This window comes from Manis pentadactyla, chromosome 2 (assembly GCF_030020395.1).
Source record: "Manis pentadactyla isolate mManPen7 chromosome 2, mManPen7.hap1, whole genome shotgun sequence".
NCBI classification, from domain to species: Eukaryota; Metazoa; Chordata; class Mammalia; order Pholidota; family Manidae; genus Manis; species Manis pentadactyla.
Window position 1 is genome coordinate 201,741,462 of NC_080020.1, and position 11,600 is coordinate 201,753,061.

The following is an 11,600-nucleotide window of genomic DNA, read 5'->3' on the forward strand; positions in this document are numbered from 1 at the left end:
AAGTCAAGGCAAAAAATACTACCATATTTTCCGTGTAATTATTGAGTCTCTCTCAACATCAGCCTCCTCTGCTGCCAGGCAGAGGCCTTGCAGAGCCCACACAGCTCTGGATTATTTCCTCCCAGGGCCGGGAGTGCTGCCTGACTCCTTTCCCAGCACACCCATTTACTTGCCCTCAGTCGTCAGGGTCTGCTCAGTTTCCACCCACCACCACTGCCACTTGTCCAGGAGAGGTTTCTAAACTGTGGCAGACTCTGGGCAATCTTGTCTCAAAAGTACCAAGATTGCATCCATGTACACAATTTCACACTTCCATTAAGCCCTCTGTGGTACCCTCACCATGTTTTGTGTGAGCATCAACTAGGCTGTAAGCATCCTAAAGATTTCACACTTTTCTGGGTCTTCCCTTTGGCCCCCTAGCTGACCTTAGAGCAATTTGACAGAAAGGCAGAGCCATGGTCAAGAGTTACTTCTTCAGGGTCCTTGCCAAATAGGATGCAATAGAGCTGTAGGAAGGTTTCAGTTCTAACATTCCAGGCGTGCATCTTGATCTGTGTTCCTTGAATTTATTAACTTATAAAGTTAAACATACTGCAAATGTTACTAAGGTTGTTTTTAAAAAATCTTTTTCTTTTTGAAAAAATAATCCATCTATTATAGAGATATTAAAAAATATAGAAAACTACAAAAATAAACCATGTATAATTCCAACACCTTATTCTCCCTTTTCATGAAACATACAAAGTAAAATAGGAATGGAAAAGATCCTCTTGCTGTCCCAGGGCTAAACCCTGTGAGCTAATGATTGACACAAACTAGATTAGACTTTTGTTTCTATGCTTATACAAAATGCAGTATCTCCCCATATTCACATTTACCTGTCTATTTATCTGTCTATCTATCTGTCTATCTATCTATCTATCTATCTATCTATCTATCTATCTATCTATCTATCTATCTATCTATCTATCTATCATCTTGATAGAAAGGCAAGTTAATATTCCCCTGCTCTTACAGTTCTTGTGCCCAGAACCCAAAGAGTTTCTGCCATGCTCTCCTCTTGGGTATCAAAAAGCTGTGTGGAACATGAAAAGATGCTTAACATCACTAGTCATTAGGGAAATATAAATCAAAACCACAATGAGATACCATTTTATACCAGTAGGATGGCTATTAAAAAAAAAACCCAGAAAATAACAAGTGTTGACAAGGATGTGGAGAAATTGGAACCCTGTACATAGCTTGTGAGAATGTAAAATAGTGCAATTGCTGTGGAAAATGATATGATTCCTCAAAAAAATTAAAAAGAATTACCAAATGATCCAACAATTCCACTTCTGGATATATTCCCCAAAAAAGTGAAAGTGGGAACTTGGCCAAATGTTTGTTCAACCATGTTCATAACAGCATTATTCAGACGAAACAAAAGATGGAAGAAGCCTAAGTGACTATTGACTAATGAATGGAGAAACCAAATGTGGTATGTACATAAATGGAATATTATTCAGCCTTTAAAAGGAAATTTTGACACATGCCACAACATTGATGAGATTTGAAGACATATTCTAAGTAAAATAAGCCAATCACAAGAGGCAAATATTGCATGATTCCTCATATATCATGTACCTAGAGTAGTCAAATTCATAGCAACAGAGAGTAGAAGGGTGGTTGCTGAGGGCTGAGGGGCAGGTGGGGGGATGGGGAGTTTAGTGGGTACAGAGTTCCATCTGCGGTAGGTGAAAATGTGGTGGGGCTGGACGGTGGTGATGGTTGCCCAACAATGTAAATCCTTGTTGCCACAGAAGTGTACACTTAAAAATGGTTAAAAAGGTAAATTTAACTTTATGCATATTTTACTGCATGTGCAAAAAGCAGGTTTGTGGAGAAGTCAAGGGTGGTGTTCTGTTTCCAAAGAAGTGCAACTCTTCTTGTAATAAAGCCTACCGATTCTGAGTCTTCAGTTTGTGCTAGGCACCTAAGTAAGCAGTTTATACACATTATTCCATTTTCTTCTCTCAACAGCCCTGAGGTAGGTGCTTTTATCTTCATGGTACAGAGCAGTAAACTGAAGCATGAGGAGGTTTACGTGACTGCCCAAAGTCTCTGGCGAGGAAGGTGCAGTCCAAGCTGGAACCCAGAGCAGTGGTCGGCAGAGCCCAGTCTTCAGCTCTCATGCTCCGTCCTCTTTCTAGTAAAAGACAGATCCACTGGCCGAGCAAGCCACAACTCTGGTCAGTGCAGTCCTGAAAAAAGGGCTAAATGCAGCTTGTGAAAAAGTGAGCACCAGCGAAGTCTTGCATTCTTGGGACTTGGATAAATCCCATGCATTTTGACTAGTTCTGGGTTCCCAGCCCCTATCCGGGAAATTTCTGGGCAGAGATGATGGTGGTTTCCTGTGCTTTTCACAGCACCTTGTATGAGAAGGCCTGACACCACTTATGGCCTGCAGCCCTTCTTACTTCTCTTAGAATCCACTGCCTTTTTGACATGAAAAATGTACTCTAATGAGCCTACTGGCTAATTAATTAAAAGGGAAAAAAATCCCAATCTTCAAATATGAAATGATTAATTATATAAGCATTAATGCCTCTGCACACTCAGCATGGCACTTTAATTTAAAACTTTTCCAGCACATTATTTTCTGTTGACGTGTGTGCTTTCTGCCCATACAGGGCGATTTCTCATCTACCCTAGTCCATTTCACAGCAAATGGCCCCGAATGGTGTTTATCCTACTCATTAGGAGCCTTTGTCAATTAGGCAGGCCTGGCTGAGCTGCCTGTCCCGGCCTGCACCTCCTAGCTGGCGTGTCTGTGTTCTTTGCTCCGGTGAGCCGCTTGGGACATCCCACGCTCCTCCCGGCCACTTAGGCGCCTCCCGGCTGCTTAGGGGCCCTTGGTGCTTTTCACAAGACCGGGGCAGAGCTCTGACATAGGGTGTTGTGCTGCGCTTGTACTTTATGGTTTTAAAAGCTTATTGTCTGGCTCAGATACTCAGTTCCAAACTGCTGGCTTACTGGATCTGTCGGTTTTTTGTTTATAACCAGAAGAGCCTTCCTCTCCCCCGCCTCACCTGCTTCCCAGCCTGTGCCCTGCTTGAGGAGTCTTTGCTCCACCTTACTCAAGCCCCCTTGACCTTTGCCCCTTGTAAGGGACGAGGCGCTGGTACCTGCTCTGCAGGGGCTGCTGGGGGCTTGGGCTGTGTGGGTGGGCAGCAGGGAGGCCCGTGTACTGCCCCTTGCCTGGTTGGTGCCCACTGCCTGTGGGCAGAGGTCACTACTCCTCAGGGCATTCACCTGGGCCAGGGATGGTGATCAGATCCACTGACCTGAGCTGGTTGCTGAACCACATTTCAGCATGTGAAAGAAACGTTTTTCAGGAATCAGTTGCTGCTTCACAAGTAGAAATGCTGAAAGGCAGTGAACTATGGAATGCAGGGGTGGTCTAAATTAGGGTGGGAAACCTGACCTGTCATTGGCTGTAGAAGAACTTTTTTAGGTTTCTGGCTGAAAAACTCATAACGGGATGTTAGAAGCCTTCAGAAGCAAGGCTCTACGTGGCTTGAAGATGGAGACAGTAATGGTGGGCACATGCTGAGAATGACACTTCCATTTTCCAGAAGCATAAAATGGCATTTTTCCCACTGAAACTATGAAAAAAGAGTATCTGTTATGGTTCAACATTTAGGCAGGCATTACAGCACTTTTCATACAAATTGAAATTATTTTTTACTGTGGTGGCCTGAATTCATTAGCTGATGAGTTGGACTTCCTTTCAGGACTTGGACAAACTGGAAGTTACCTGTATGTCTCCTTTCTCTTTCCCACCTTGTCCCCTTAAGCCTGTGCTATCCACTACTCTACCTACAAGCCAGATGTGGCTATCTAAATTAAAATTAAAATGACATAAAATTACAAATTAAGTTCTTCAATTGCACCAGCCACATATCAAGGGCTCAACAGCCACACATGGCCACAAACACACAGAGAATGTTACCATCACCACAGAATGTTCTATTGGACTGCTAATCTAATTGTATTATCAAAGTTAACTGCATTTTGGGTTAATATTTATTGAATAGCATGTTTGCATTCTATAGGTAATTTAAGAAAGTTGATGAAGGACCTTGGAAATTTTTTTCCCTAAATCTCCTCCCCAGACTTCACCACACACAGATCCTGTGACCCCAGTGCCCCAGCCACATGCTACATCATGTTGTTTCTTAGATGGCCCTAAGAAATGAAAAGTTCTCCATGATTTTCTAAATCATAGGTCTGCAGGTTCAGGAGGTGGTGTAAATGTCCCATGGCATCACACTAGCCCTAGACCATTCCTCAGCCAACTGCCTCATTGTGTCAGGACCACTGCTGCAGTCCCCCTTCCAACTGCCCACCCCAGATCCTGATCATCCTGACTCAGGCATTTTGCTGGGGATCATCCCCTTATTGGTGGGACAACCAAAGTGTAAAAAACTTGGCCTGAGGCCTTAAGGGGTAAATCTCCATTTGCGCCCACAAGGTGCTGCTTCATGGCTGCGGGCCTCCAGAGGCCTTTAACTCAGGTCATACATGGCTTCATCAAGGGAATTTAATGAAAGTGATTTCTCTGCTATAATATTTGCAATCGATATAAATGTAGGTTTGTTTTTTTTTGTTTTGCTATTAATTCTGAAGTACAAAATCTTTACCAAGAGTAGTTGTTCTTGCATTATTTAACTTAGATTCCTACTGGGTTGCTCATCCTGAAGCTTGTAGGATAAATGGCACTTTTACAACCCATCAAAATGAAGAGCTAGTTGACTGATAGCATTACAGCTCTTGGAAAAATCTGTGGTCACAGGTCTCAGTTCTCTAATTTGATCAGCTCCTGCAGGCGGCTTGGCTAGGTTTGGACAGTTCCCAGCACTCCCAGAGCCTGAAGGAAGTAGGCCTGCTGTCCTGGCTAGCATTCCTGTAGTCAGGAACTTGTCCTGGACACTGAACATTGGCTGAACGGGCTTTCAGATCAAAAGGCAAAGTACCTCTGTGGAGCCTTATAAGGCCCTATGGGGAGGGAATGATTTGGAGTCTCGTGGCACCAACCTTCTTCAAAACTGGCCCTGGCCTTGCTGACCCCCTTAACCCTTTTTGAGCTGGCAGGGCTTCCCCGTACCTGTTTGTGTTGTGGATCAAATCTGAAAAGCCCCTTCTGAATGGAAGCCCTCTGGAAATGCAGTCTCAGTAGCCTGTTGAAAAGCAGTAATACTCTATTGTTTCTGAAAAAATTCTTGCAATTAGAGCAGGCACAGGAGAAAGTGTTACAGAACTAAGTTATTAGATCTGTTCCATGGCACATTTAAAAAAACTAAGCTCATTTTCTTGAGGGAAATTTTAATGTAATTGCTCCCTCTTTTAAAGCACCTGATGCTACCGTTCCCGCCCCAAGCTGTAAGCTGGCTGCCAAAACAAGGCGAGGTCTTGGGGGTGTGCCACAGAGAATGGGGCTGGGGATGTGTGCCAGAGAGGACCATGCTTAGAGGCCAAAAACAACATGAAAGAAAACAATAAAGTGAGACCCACGCAGATGGAAAACACAGCACCAGAGCTCAACAAAAGCCAAAAACAACATGAAAGAAAACAATAAAGTGAGACCCACGCAGATGGAAAACACAGCACCAGAGCTCAACAAACACAAGGAGGGAGAGCAGTGGGGTGGGTCAGTCTACAGGTGGACAGAAACTGCTGGGATCTGAGAAGACTGGAGCACTAGCCAGGGTTGTTATCACTAGGATAAGCCTGAGAGCCATCATTTGTGGGGTGTCTGATGCATGCCAAGGTTGGGGTGGGGTGTATCAGAGAGAAGGGTCCTCAGGATCCCACAAAAGTCTATTCCAGCCTGTCTGCCCAGTTGCTACAACTGCTAACTGCTAGCCGTTTACTGAGTGTTTACTGTGTTCTAGGCACTGAATCCTCACAAGAAGATAATATGCTCATAGGTAAGGAAACCAAGGTACAGTGAAGTTAAATGAGGAATCCAGTGGCAGGTGCATAAGCCACTAATTAAACCCAGCTGATAAGTAGCATCACAGAACTTTAAATCCATGTGATTAACAAGGTCCTGGTTGAGCACAATAGGAAAAAGAAAGTGGTTTGTATGACTTGGGAGCTGTTATGAGCTTTTTAAACAATACACAATGTTCAAATTGTTAGCTGTGTTATATTACTAAATCATTTATTTTGATTGAGTAAATGGAATTGGTTTAGAGAGACACTTAATGTAACCTATTCTTTAAATCTGTGGACATTTTTGTAATGCTCTCAATGTTTCTTATTAGTGGGTGTGGGAAATCTGAGGACAGGAAGGAAAGTGGGGTGCTAAAAGGCAAACATAGAAAGGATTCTTCATAAAAAAGAACACACATCTAGAAATGATTGCTCCATAAACAAAACATGAGTGCACACAACAATTTCATGTTCTCGTTCCACCCACTCAGTTGTTCTTAATGATTCAAGAACAGAACCGCCTGGGCAGATTTACAGGCTCTGAGTTCCTGACATCTGTGCTTAAACAAGGCTATGTGTGTTCACAGAGCGTTTGCTTCTGCTCAGGGGAGAAAACACAAACACCTTGAGTTGATTTTTACCTTTACCATGATTTAGATGAAAGTAGATGCAGATATTCTCCATTATGCATCTGTAGCCCATCAGGATATAAGCGTGGATGCTAGGAAAGGGGAAAGAGTAGCCTTGAAGTTTGGGGGTTGAATAAGATGTGATGTTCACAGAATTACATGCCACTACTTGTATCTCCTGCCAGGGTTCCACACTGTTGGAAAGCTGGGCTTCAGTGTTCAGTCTCTTGCTGGAAACCTCTGGGTTGCTTCCATGGCCTTGCTTCCCAGAATGTAGTGGTGATAGTCAAAGGCCTGTCCGTTCTTGGAAGAAGACCTAGGCTGACCTCCCCTGCCCTCCTCCCCAAGTCAGCCATTCTGGAATCACCTGGCAGGCTGCTCCCAGGTATTAGTGCATGCAGGCTGCTACCTTTGCTACTCGGTAATACACTGATAACTCTGTGACTTAGAACCTTCATTTCACCTCTGACACTCAGTAAGGAAGTAACTTTCCCAGGGTAGCTGAGCTTGTGAGTCGAAAGAGCTGGGATTCATACCTGGGCTGGGCTGGCATTACAGCCTATGTACCTGGCACCTGCTTCAGAAGGTGATTTGAAGTTAGGGCTATGACTTTGGGTTTTTATGTAGCAGAAGCTAAAGAAATGCTGAATCTTCAATGTCTGTGAATCTGAGGCAGAAGTGGGAGTGGGGGGATAAGTAAAATATGGACTTGGTGTTTGAAAATAATGTGATTTTTAATTTTTTGGTGCTGATGCTAAAAGGTTGGCTATTATTTTGGTGGGATGCTCAACTTCTTTCTTTGGTCTTCAAGTTCGAAAAATAGATTCTCCATCTTTGGAGGCAGTTCATATACTGTGTTCCACCTGACAGTTCTGGTCTGGTTGTTCCATGACCTTAACTAACACTTATTACTCTTGGGGAAAGGAGACAGGAAGATGGAAGAACAAGAGGAAGGAGGGGTGGGAGCTGAGGAAATGGAAAGATTTTTAGGTTACAATTTTTATTATAACCAGTTAACTTTATACAAACACAGCTAACTCTACATAAACCAGCTAACTACACAAACACAAAATCAAATAGACTACAGAGTCTAATGCTTTATATTATGCTAAATTAATTTTTGGTTTATACTGGTTTTACTGTTTTTATTCAATATTATTTCCCATATAGACTTTCATATATTTACATGTTTTCTTTCCACTTTTTTCAGCACATATCATCTTATTTAACCTTGCAATCTGTTGAGTTGAAATTTTTATTCTATAGCCAAGAGAGGTTACGGAACTGGCCTAAGGTCACACATCTAGTGCAGGGCTGGTATCTGGGCACACTGACTTTCAATGGCTCTAGAGCACTGCATGTTTTGATATTGGATGGAGTCAGACTTTCCTAAAGACAAAAAGTTCTACTACCTGAAAAGAAAACGATCCATTAACATTCACCCTCTTGAGACCCAGATATATGTTCTTAATTTCCTTTTCCACTCTATCACCAATTTTCATGGCCATCAGGGCACTCACATAACTACCCACAATGGTTGCTTATTTCTCACAGCAGTGTGTGGAGGTGATGTTTGTTCGTTCTTTCATTTTTTCATCATTCATTCATTCATTCATTCATTCTTTCTTTCCTCCAAAAGCCCTGTGAAGAAGAATCTTAACTGTGAAGAAGTGTTAAGCTTAATGGGCTGAATGGCTCATGAGTGACCTTTCTGTGGCTTAATACTTGGAGACTGTCACTCAATAGGTTCCTTACATCTGCACAAAGGTTGATTAAAATATATTCTAAATTAATTGGTAGTTTTACATTCAGAATTGGTAGTATAAATATATGGGAACACTTTTAAATTCTAATTTTTATGCCTTTTGGGATTTTGTGGTATGTGTCTGTGTGTATATGGACTTACAAAAGTCATACATTCTCAATGCAAAATATCTCAACGCTGCAGACATAAGTGATGCAGAGAGTGAGAATCTCCAGTAATCAAGAACCACCCTTTCACCCCAAACTGTAGAAGACCACCACTAATGCTTTCATTGCATGTATAGGACAGCATTATATATACTATGTTTTTATAGATGGTAATGTAAAATTGCATGAATCTTGTTCTGGATCTGAACTTTTTCCTATGCCTAATTAAGTATATTTAAAATGATTTAAAATAAATTATGAGTCATACCTCAGCCTTTCTTAACCAGTGAAATGAAATGTGATGTGTCAAAATTGAGTTAAATCTATAATATCTGTGGATGTGCTTTTGACTTGCACATAACAAAAAGCAGGCAGGCAAAAGTGAGGCAGCTTCACACACCATATTGACATTCAACAATGAGAAGGTCAGAGCAGGGAGTTGATGTCAATATGTTCATCCTGTACTGTAATAAAGCTGTCCTGGCAACTGCAACCCCAGCTGCCATTTCTCCTCCTTTGGGTGAAAAATGCACCATTCAGACCCTTTGCTCCTTTGCTATGAAAATACCATGCTTTAAAAAAGGGTTAATTGTTTTTCAGTACTGTTGATATAATCTAGATTTCAGGTTTCAAGACGAACTTAAAATTTTCACACCAGATAGGACTTTATCTGAGGAAAAGACTAAGAGATGACAGCTGATATTTTTAATTCTGCCACAAGAAAATTACTGAATAACTGTACGACAGGTGTCATCATGCTGAGAATTATAAAGTGCGTGTAGCTCTCCATTTTGTTTTCAGTATTTTACTGGGGATGCTTTTCTTGGGGCTATCACTAGAAGTTTTAAATGCTGGGAAAAAGTTTCCCCTCTACCTTCCTTTTTGCCAAAAAGAGGGTAAACACAAGCCACAATAAAAAAGGTTGCACTGCACTCTAGCAAGATGCTAGTAGAGACTGTTTTCCATCAGGGAAACTACCTTAGAATGGGCAAAATCCACGTGTACAAATGTGCTCCTTCAGGTTCGAAGTGTTTTTCAGTTTGTATATTTAGCAGCAAAGAAACAGTAAAATGGGGAAGGCACGCTTCCTGGAGGCCTGTATCCCAGAGATGCCCTCCCCATGGTAAAACAGCCCAGAACAAATGCTTATTACTCCTATTTCTGTTCCCAACTGGAAACACCAGAGCCAGGAGATATATGAGCCCTTCTGACGTAAGGGAAGGAGATTGAAGGACTTGGAAAAAGGAGCCCATGATGACCTCAACTACTATGGGGCCTTTAACTCTGCCAGACCCACCAAGCTTCAATTTTTAAAAAGTCAATTCTCGGAAAATCGGAGAATTAAAAAAAATAAGCACTATTTCACAAGGAGCAGTTCCTATCTATATTCAGTACAACCCAATTTAAAATTTATGTTGGTCTTCTATCCATTCCTGAGTGCTTTCACAGAGCAGCCTGCCAGGGGCCATTAACACACAGTCCTCACAAATGGAGAAGCAGTATTCTGATTCACTCAGAGTCAGACTGGCATTTGCACTTGCTCAAGCTACTTGGCGACTGACAAGCTTCTCTGCACCGTGAATTGTGGTCACTTCCCCTCAGAAGAGGATCCAGAGACCATCCTGAAAGGCTCATGCTTTGATGTTGGGTGGGATATGCAAATGAGAATGAGAATAGGGTGCTGTAGTGCTGTCAGAGTGTGCTGCGTTTAGAGAAATGAGAGACAAAATCTTCCTATGATCAGCCACTCCATGTGACATCCCAACCCACACTCTGCTGCTGACATTTTACCTCCCACTGAACAGCCCGGCTGTTGTAACATTTTCAGGATTCTTAATTTATGTCTTGCAGGATCTAAAATCAGATGGCAGGAACTTTAAGAAAATAACCACTGTTGACAGTCACCTTTATACTTAAAAAAGCTGCTACACCTTAGTGCTACTAAAAGTTGGGGAATGTTCTCTACTTTCTTCTGATAGATGTCCAGAAGACAATAGGATAGAGACAGGGAGCTGCCCTCAATCATTTAATTTCTCTTTCCAGTCTAAACTCTATGAAAGACATTTCTTTCCAATTCATATTTGCTAGCAAGCTCATTCCCTCTTCTTGTTGTGATCCCAGCATTTAAAAAATTAATTAAATCAATCAATTAATTAATTTAGAGTAACCAAGAAAAGTTAACTAAGTTTCTTGTATATAGTGAAGAACTACGAAAAAGTATAATGAATCAAAGGTAAGATCAGCAACTTAACATTTGTGTAAGCTTTATTACTAAACTATTGATTCTCAGAACACTAGTAAGGGAAGATACTATGATAATTCCTACTTTATAGAAGAGGCAAGAGAGGTTCAGAAAATGGAAATAACTAATTGCAAATCACTAAGTCTTGAAGAAATTGCAAGTCAAACTCAAATAGAATGTTCTTTTCATTCTATCACAATGTTGTTTTATGAAAGCAGTAGCTTTAGATTGGCTGGTCATATGAATTGATCTTTAGATTGGCTGATACCATATGATCTCAGAGCCAGACCAGCATTTGCATTACTTACTCAAGTCACTTAGCTATTGATAAGCTTCTCTGCATGGTGAATTGTGGTTTCTTCCCCTTATCTAGGGAAGAGCATCTAGGGTTGCTGGTGTACACTCTAGCTGTGGAATATTCAATGTTCATCCTTCTCTTCTTAGAATAGATTTATATCTATTTATCTATAATGTAGTGCTTAAGAGTACAGGATTTTGAGCCAGATGACTAGCTCTGCCACTAATAGCTGACTTGGGCAAGTTACTTTTCTGGGCCTCCTTTTCGTGTAATGTAAAATGCAGATGATAATAGCGCCTGCCTCTTAGGGTCGCTGTTAAAGATTAAAGGAACTTATTTATGGAAAATGTTATATAAAGGTCGGTATCACCTGTAAGTTTGCCACATGCTTTCATAAATGCACTATAAATGCACCTATGCTTGTGAAAACCTCTACTTAGATAATAAAGCTAAGAAAAACCTTGCTCCATCCCTGGAGGTAGGAAACTAGTATACTCCTTTTATACAGTACCTTGCACATAGTAGAGAGTTAAAAAACATC

General features: G+C 41.5%; 1 long non-coding RNA gene across 1 annotated transcript; it reads right to left on the bottom strand.

The window, feature by feature from the left end:
• Nucleotides 1-1,676: 1,676 nt before the first annotated feature.
• On the bottom strand, nt 1,677-8,394 carry LOC118932372 (uncharacterized). Its single transcript, XR_008995870.1, has 3 exons — nt 6,621-8,394; nt 5,150-5,222; nt 1,677-3,647 (listed from the first exon to the last, which is right to left on the bottom strand). It is a non-coding gene; the product is annotated as an uncharacterized LOC118932372 (long non-coding RNA).
• Nucleotides 8,395-11,600: the final 3,206 nt, after the last annotated feature.